General features: G+C 36.3%; 1 long non-coding RNA gene and 1 pseudogene across 1 annotated transcript; one reads left to right on the top strand and one right to left on the bottom strand.

Annotated features, from left to right (window-relative positions):
* Positions 1 to 2,548: 2,548 nt before the first annotated feature.
* LOC113060285 (photoreceptor outer segment membrane glycoprotein 2-like) lies at positions 2,549 to 4,544 on the bottom strand (annotated as a pseudogene).
* A 2,129-nt stretch (positions 4,545 to 6,673) lies between these two features.
* On the top strand, positions 6,674 to 8,759 carry LOC113060323 (uncharacterized). The gene is made up of 3 exons (XR_003278226.1): positions 6,674 to 6,752; positions 8,254 to 8,292; positions 8,383 to 8,759. It is a non-coding gene; the product is annotated as an uncharacterized LOC113060323 (long non-coding RNA).
* The last annotated feature ends 638 nt before the right edge of the window (positions 8,760 to 9,397 follow it).

Raw genomic sequence — 9,397 nt, forward strand, 5'->3', positions numbered from 1 at the left:
ACAAGCCCATAATAGATATCCAATAACAGAATGTGTTCTCTCAGCCCTTTATTTAGCTTGGGTTGCAGATCTACACTCACTTTAGCAGTGCAGCTTTTGCTCATTGTGGTGTTTTTGCATTTGTTTTCAGGGTGTAAAGATTTATTGAGGGGCTTGTTTTTTTTGGTTTGTTTTTGTGACCTATGTGACATGCTAGTCCTCTCCACCGCTACAGCCTTTTTGCTCTTTCTTTCATCTGTGTGAGAAATGTATTCTTGTGAATATAATATATCTGTGTACTACTTTATTGTGTAAAGCCACCGTCAACACACACACACACATATAATATATTCAGTGTTTCTGAGTGAGAGGCTGTTTTGCAAATTATGTTCTCAGGTGAATCTCACAAAAACATGTCCGGGTCACATGCTACACAAAAAAAAAAGAAAAGGAATATTTTCATAAATATAAAATTTTGTCATTAACATTTTATAGTTTCTTTTAAAATTATCTTTATTATTATTATAGTAATTTACTACATACTTTTTAAAAATAAATCAGCATAAATGAAAGCCAAAAAGACCACAAGAAATAATAATAATGACATACAATAACAAAATTAATATAGAGTAATTGTACAGTAATGAATTTGGGGGAAAATAATCTCGTGCAAGTTATGTTAATATTTCTATATATACACGCGTAATTTAAGCACACATTTTCTTGTTTCTTTTGATTTGGGGGTGAAATATGACCCAGGCATATTCTTGACAGGTTTCATGAGATGATGTCACATGAACATGGATGTAAACAATGTATAATTAGATGATGCTATTTTATGGAACTGTGATTTAAAATAAGGAGTGAAAAAAAGTCAATCATATAATCACATGCAACAATGTAAATTCCACTTGTCAATATTTGCTAAATCAAACACAAAGAGCTTTTCATAAGTGTAAGTCCAGATATCATTTTTTTTCTCCACACTCATGATCTGGTTTAAGGTGTAAGAGCTTTTCATTTGCACTTGGCTTCTAATTTCTGATGTAAATGAATAAACTACTGAGTGACATTTTCTGATGGATCTGTTTCACTTCACCTCCTGTAGTCCTGTTAAATTACTGTATTAACCCATTATCTGTACTTGATTATTTATTAAGGATTTGAAATTATTTAAATTATTTTCCTAACTGTGATGGGTGTTTCTGTCAGATATTAAACACACACACACACAAACAAAAACAAATGATTGTGTATGTTTTGAGATATCCATTAAATAAAATAAAATAAAAAACTATTCAACTAGTAAACTTTTGTATAATGCAATTATAACAGATCGACGCCCTTTAAAAAAATGCATTTAAAGCTGTTACCATCAATAGATATTATAACTGATCAAATATAATGCATTTGTATAATAGGCACTGATGTACCTTTACAATGCATTCTGTAAATATACATGCTTCAGCAGTGTTACCACAACGTTATTGTGACATTCAAATTGTTCCTTCAGAATGGGTTTTCATTGTGCTTTACTTCTAACACTCTTTTAAAATAACAATAATAATATAGTTTATTTATTGCCTTATGGTTCCACGAAGAGCCTTTTTTATCTAAGGAACCTCTCCATGGTTCTTCATTGTGGAAAACATTATTTAGATTATTAAAAGATGCTTCACACTAAGAAGTAATTTGTGCTTTTAAACACTTTTCACTAAAATGTTTTGAGGAATGCGAAACCACTGTCAACACCTCCCTTTGAAACATCTGTTTTTATTAAGAATAGATTTGCATATAATTAATAAATGCAAGTGTTTCAATGAATGAACTCTTGAAACTAACACTTAAAGCTCTTTAATAATGTTTAAATGTAAATGTTGCATTTATGGTCATTACATATTCATCATGATTTTAGGCATGGGTGTGCTTTGTAAAAAATAGGTTTATAAATTGTACATCTTTGGAAAATGTGTTTTAGAGGCTGTTGGTATGATGTTTTTACCAGCGATTACAATACATGGCTTTAGGCACGAGACCAAGGCATGAAATAAGACATCTTAGTTGCTTGTTTTTGTATTAGGTAATGGATAAGATAACAATTCGTCAGACTTAAGCTGAGAGAGAGAGAGACAGAGCAAACATATGTACTTTAAACTTGCACACCGGCAGAAGAGACGTTTGGGAGGATTGTGGGAAAGAAACAGTAGCTATTCGCCTTTTTCAAAGTCAGTGTTGCAATGATTCTGGAACCAAAAAAAAAAAAAAAAACTCATCCAGTTAATCTCTAGTGAAAACCCTACAGTGAACAGTTTAGCTCCACTCAGACTATTCACAGGAGAATCTCTCAAACACTAATAATTAAATGGTTGTATTCTTAATGAGAGGCAGTTTAAAGATTTTAAGACTCTAAAGGCCCCATGATGCTTTGCCTTGTGTGTTAAAACAGCACTCCGTGGTCAGTTCTTACATCTTACATCAAGTACGTCAGACCTCAAGTATGTTGCATGTTGTAATTTCACATTGTTTATACTTTGCAATGCCACCCTCAATTTTCACTGAATCATATTTGTCATTTTTAAGTCATATAGCATCACAGTCCAGTCAGCTGTGGCTTATGTAATGTTTCTGTTCAGAAGTCCTAACTGGCCGTTGGGAGAGGTTTTGGAGGAACATTGTCTGGACCATAGTGTGCTGTAGGTGGTTTGTCAAGTTTGATCTCCATTGCTTGATATCTGATGATGAACTTGCCCAGGTGTTTGATGACGTTGAAATTGGGAGCGAGCCGTCTCCACAAAGCTGTTCTCCAGGAGCCACCCGTCAGACTCACACTCAGGGTCCCCCTGCCGCAGCACGTTTTCCAGAGACGTCTGGAGGTAACGACCCCCGTTAACACAGAGAGCTGTCAGAGGAGAAAACGATGCCTTATTCATGAGGTAGTTTCCACCGATAGCAGCTGACACTCTAAAGAAAAGTTAGTCCAGCTTAAACTATGGCACATGAAATGCTTTAGATAAGACGGCGAGGACTGGTGGCAATAAAGCAGATTATAAGTGAGTGGACAATCCCAGGATTGGATTATGTCAGGAAACCAGAGCAGAATTTTATTAAGACAATGTGTTGCCCCCTTGCTTTATAGTGTAGGGTTCCTGTTACAACAGCTAAAACAATTTTTCGGACAAAATTGGGTCTGTGTATATATATATGTGTGTGTGTGTGTGTGTGTTGTTTTTTTTAGCAAAATAACAAAATAATGCACATTGTAGCAAGTCTTCGAGCGTTGTCAAGCAACTGCAGTATTTTTCTTTTTATGGGTATATATTCAAAAAAAAAATTTTTTTTTTGCTTATTTGAAGCTAGAAGTATCCTAGTATGCTGAGCAGTTAAGGAAACTATTTTCTATTATATTTAAAATATTTAAGACATCCATGGTGATGTTTGCATGTTTAAAATAACATATACCTTTAATAGAATTTATAGGTTTTCTAAAATGGCAATGAATAGAGTACCCATTAAAATGGTATTAACAGGTGGATCCATTTGAAGGCCCAATATGAGAGTATCGCATATATTCAATACTTCCCAAACATATTGCCAAAGCAATGGACACAACCAACCTCAAAGAGCCAGATGATCAGAACCGTGAGGCCGATGGAATGCCCGATGTTGGTGTAATAATCTAGCAGAGCCTGGTGACATCCTCTCATCCACAGGTTGAGCTCCTCTGTCTGGTAGTCGTAATTAAAGTGGGCGGAGTTATTGGTGATTTGGTACTGAATGCACGGCCGAGGGGAATTGACGTTGCAGCAGCTGAAGGGAACTCCGTCCATTAAATATTTTCCTTCCACGTTGCTCCGTAGACGGCTAGAAAGTAAAATTTAGTACATTTCATATATAACAACATGACTTTGTCTAAATCTATTAAATATTTAAATAATATTAACTGTTTAAACAACTCTTTTTTTTATTTCAAGCCCAACTTACTCTACCACTTCCCGTTGAGACACATCCAAATATCGGTTGCTGACCCACTGGATCTGGAACCAGTCTCTGTAGCCCTCGTTCCCACAGCATTGGAACTGGATCTGGAGCTGGTCCACTGTGCGCTTCAGGAAGCAGCGGCCTGGTGTGGCCGTGTCCTTATAGTAACGCATAGCGTCCCGTAGCCCCAGTGTTAGCGCTTCCTCCAGCTGCCCGTGCATGCTGTAGCACATCAAGGCACCCACGAGCACGCTCAGAGTGAAGAAAAACGTGCAAATGATGTATGGGAGCATCACCAACTTCCAGCGTAAGAACTTGTTGGTGTCCACACAGTCATAGCAGATCTTTCCTCCCAAAAAGTTAATCAGGCAGGCTATAAGCCCCACAGCAATTAGCATGTTTGGCACAGATTGGAGCTGGCGCTCGGCCATTAGATCCAGCCGCTTGTTAATTTCAACTTTCAGAAAGATGCCCAAGCTAAAGAGGATGATACCTGTTACAACTGATACCCAGTTTAGTACCCACAGAATCTGGGCCAATTTGTCTCTCTTGTTTTTGGTGAATTTTATTGGCAGCACAAGCCATTTTATTTAAGTTTCAGAGAACCCTTGATATAACTGATCTTGTGGAAGTCTACTAGAATTCCAAGTACCAAAATCAACTAAATTATTCAATATTAGTCAATGAAGTGTGCAAGGTTCCTATGGAAGATGACATGACTGGACTCAAGCTTGACAGGAATTAACCTCTTAAGCTAGAGTGTATTAATCAATGGAAAGACCTTGAACCACAGTCTCCACAAAGCATTCGTGGAACTCATTCATTTAAATTGTGAGAATAACTATTTCAGAATAAAATCTTGGGAAAATCCAAACTCTTCATGTTTTTGTGGCTTCTCAGTTCTGTCAAACTGTTGGAGATGCCATGCGAGGTCCTTTACAAACTCAGTAAAGCTGAAATTATTTCAATTTGTGCAGATGTACACCTAAGAGGCAAAAAGAGAGAAATAAAAAAAAAAATCTTAGCAACAGCCTAGACAATGAGTGGAGTCTGAAAAAAAAAGGATACTGACTCAATTCATATGTGTCTATCTATCTATCTATCTATCTATCTATCTATCTATCTATCTATCTATCTATCTATCTATCTATCTATCTATCTATCCATCTATCTATCTATAGATTCAACTCCAGTTAATTTAGGTCTTACAGTAGATGTTTGGGTTAACTATTTACCTTTTTATCATGCAAATATTTTTAGCCATATTCTGTTTCAGTAAAGCTAAGAATACTCCTGCTCTGAGTGTCCAAACTCAAAATAGCAGATGAAACCAAGTAATTTCACCTGAATGTGCAGACAATAACAGGTGTGGCGAGAGAGATGATCCCAGTATAAGGGTAGTAATAAACAGCTTATTACTCACCCCTTCATGTCTATCCATCGCTTAATGGCATCCCGCCCTATTCCCAAGTGAGTTTTCTCTTTCTCTACATCAGATGTTCTTGGTTATTGTGAAGCACTCTGAATGCATTGTTTGCTAATGAAAACTGATGTGTGTGTGTGTGTGTGTGTGTTAGTGTCTGCTGCAGACTCAGCCGTGACCTCTCTCATAATTCCTTTTAATCAGTAAGCAGCCCAGTTGGATTTGGAAGAGTACCTTCTGCCACAAATCTCACTGACTGGGATGTGTGTGTGTGTGTGTGTGTGTGTGTGTGTGTGTGTGTGTGTGCGTGCATGCGTGTGTGTTTAAGTTAGAGAGCGAAGAAGGGGAAAGAGCCACTAAAAGTCAGGTAATTTAGTTGTTATATCATTATTGTATTAAATTCATTATATGAATTCATTCATTCATATATCTTATATACATACAAATATTCAGTATTTTACTTAGTACCTTAGTTGCATAATATACTTAACTTCATTTTTTTTTACTATATATATATATATATATATATATATATATATATATATATATATATATATACACACACACACACACACACTAAATATATACTATTGAATAAAACATCTCCTGACCCTGAGGCTGTTTGTTTTCTTGTATACCATGGATATACTCCTTCTTTATATGAAGGAGTCCTGGTTTAATGTGCATTTCATGCAATACCACATGCACTGACAGCCAATGAAATCCCAAGGATTATTCAGGCCTAAAGGGGATTGAGTCAGTGGAAAGCCCATTCAAACAAGTCAGCAGATCTGGAGCCCGTCCGCCCCATATAGGACCACTGGATACTGAAAGGTGCTTTATCTGGTGAGTATACCACAATGTTTATGAGTATCGACCAAAGCATGGACAATGTATCTCTAACTGTATAGATGAATGAATGTTACAAGCTTTTATACTAACTATTTAGCATTTAAACACATTTTCAAGTTTAAACAGAACTTTTTTTCTTTTCCTTTCTTTGAATTTGAATTTCAACTAAGGCCTTACCTTTAAAGCTACGATTTATATTATTGGGTAGTTGACATCTTTCTTGGAAGGTTCCTTATGGAATATCAGGATGATGCTAAACACAGAAGTCTCATGGAATAAAGCTTTAACAGACAACAATATCAAAGGCATCATTGACTGCTCACGAGGCCTCTACTGAAGGTAAGAATTCATTGTCTACGGTTATTGTATCTGTGCATAACTCTCAATCCAATATGGATCACAATGCTGTGACACAAGTAGTTTGATGTGCTGTTTCTCTGCAGGTGAAGGGGATGAGAGTGAACGTGTGGCCAGATTGAGAGATCAGCAGAACTGGCCAAGAAGGAGCTGTTAATGCTCTGTGAGTAGGTGGAATCTTATTAAACACTGAGGTTTAATTTTTTTTTTGTTTGGGTGGTTCAGATAAAGCTCACCTGGCTCTTCTATATATATTTACCTAATACAGTATATAGTAATATATATATATATATATATATATATATATATATATATATATATATATATATATATATATATATATATATATATATAATAGTTTTTTTGTTTGTTTGTTTGTTTTTCACCATCACCTTTTCCCTTCGGGGCTCCAGACATTTCACATATGATTTTTCCTTTCACTGACTTGATGATTTAAATATGCATTCACACACAGCTATAATAACTTTTCAAACAGTGAATTCAAGGCAAAGTGCTTATTAGATTTGTCAATTTTAGGATGCCTGTATAATAATAAACATGATGTGCAATGATTATTTTACAAATAAATGGAAATTGTGGAGACATTTTATGGAAAAAAGTTGAGTATTTTTAAAAACAGCAGATTTTTAATGCTATTCATTTTATGCGCGGTACATTTCTGTTCCAGAATTATATCCCAGTATGGTTAAATATATTTGTAAATTTGTAAATGGTTAAATAAATTATTTGAATACATATATATATATATATATATATATATATATATATATATATCACTCAGAGCAGGAGTATTCTTAGCTTTATTGAAACAGAATATGGCTAAAAATATTTGCATGATAAAAAAGGTAAATAGTTAACCCAAAAATCTACTGTAAGACCTACAGTAAATTCATTTTTGTGTATATATATATATATATATATATATATATATATATATAAATGTATGTATTTTTTTCTGAACCATTAAATAGCCTTTAATACAATTGAAATTCTTAGGATAGTGCTGTATTTCATACTACAGTTCAAGTGAAGTGAAGTGACATTCAGCCAAGTATGGTGACGCATACTCAGAATTTGTGCTCTGCATTTAACCCATCCGAAATGCACACACACAGAGCAGTGAACACACACACACACACTGTGAGCACACACCCGGAGCAGTGGGCAGCCATTTATGCTGCGGCGCCCGGGGAGCAGTTGGGGGTTCGATGCCTTGCTCAAGGGCACCTAAGTCATGGTATTGAAGGTGGAGAGAGAGCTGTTCATGCACTACCCCACCCACAATTCCGTCCGGCCCGAGACTAGAACTCACAACCCTTCGATTGGGAGTCCAACCCTTTAACCATTAGAGATTTCTTTTAGAAGGGATGAAAAATCATACTGACCTCAAATATTTGAATTTGAATGGTACTGTGTGTATGTGTACAAGTATGTATATTATATATTATATAATTATATGCATCATTTACAGATAAGTCACAGCTTTGGTTACTCTCTTGTGGTTGGAGGATGACTTTCTTTAACAAATCCTCTCCAGATAATATACTTTTATCCTGGATGTGTCTAACTTCCTGCCCTGTAAGGATGATCTCCTACAGTCATTCTGCCATGTCTTCAGTATCCCATCTGCATTCTCCCAACAGATCTGTGGATTCGGGCTTCTCGATCGCGGATTAGTAACAGTGAGATGTTTTCAAAACCATCACTCAAATTGTATGGTGTCATATGACATTGGTGTAAACCCATTGAGCTCTGAACATTGTTATTCCCAGGACTCAATGGATGTCTTATTGAGCCCAAAAGCCTGTCCTCCAACGCTGCCATGGCACCATTATGCTGTTCTGAGGACCTTGTTGAAGACAGGAGAGAACCGAACAGCATCACGCCAGTCATGGAGAACACTCAAGACATCAAACTCTGTGTGGATGTGTTAATACACAACAAGTAAATCACAACGATTCTACGATTCAACCTAAGTTCCTTTGGTGTTTTGTAAATGTCAGACACATCAGTTGACATTCATTCTATGTTCAAGCAAAGACCTGTTGAGGAAGAGTGTGGGGAAGACCTTCCTCTGCAGCCAGAGGTGCACTGACTCATTCACTGATTTAATGAACGCATCATCCATCCATCTATCCATCAAGCTAGTCATCATTTTGTCTATCCATCCATCCATTCCTACAGGAGGACCTGAATTCTTCTTAAATCTCCTTGCTCTTCACCACCAGCTGTCTGCTCTGAAGCCCCATCTGCACAGGAACCCATCCTCCTGAAGCAGAACTCTTCTGTTGTGCCCGAAGAGGAGGAAAGCCTCGTCCCAGATGAGGACAAAACTCCTGCAGACATGATCCCTGGCTGTCCCGATCTAACCCTCACTCCAGACGGAGCCACAGAGGTGCTGTCCATCAACAGTCTGAGCAGGGAAAGTGTGGGTGAGACTGTTGACTGCTAAATCAAAATGTTTTTTAGTCATGATTCTGTAATATGGAGCCTGTTTTTGTCAAGGGATTAAATGTTAAAAGGTAACTAAGAAACGTTATTCCATAATTGAGATTAAAAAGAAACTCAGAAATCTGAAATTTTTTCCTCAAAAAACCCTCATTTTTTTCCTCACAAAAAAGTTTACATTACACAATTCTTTTTTTTTTTCACAATTCTGAAACTACATTGAGCAATTCTTTTTTTGTCTCTAAATTAATCAGTTTACATCTCATAATTGTCTTTTTTTCTCACAATTCTGTGTGACTGCTCTCCCAATATACATCTACTTCTTTAAATTATGAGTTT

The sequence above is a fragment of the Carassius auratus genome, chromosome 42 (genome assembly GCF_003368295.1).
Source record: "Carassius auratus strain Wakin chromosome 42, ASM336829v1, whole genome shotgun sequence".
NCBI classification, from domain to species: domain Eukaryota; kingdom Metazoa; phylum Chordata; class Actinopteri; order Cypriniformes; family Cyprinidae; genus Carassius; species Carassius auratus.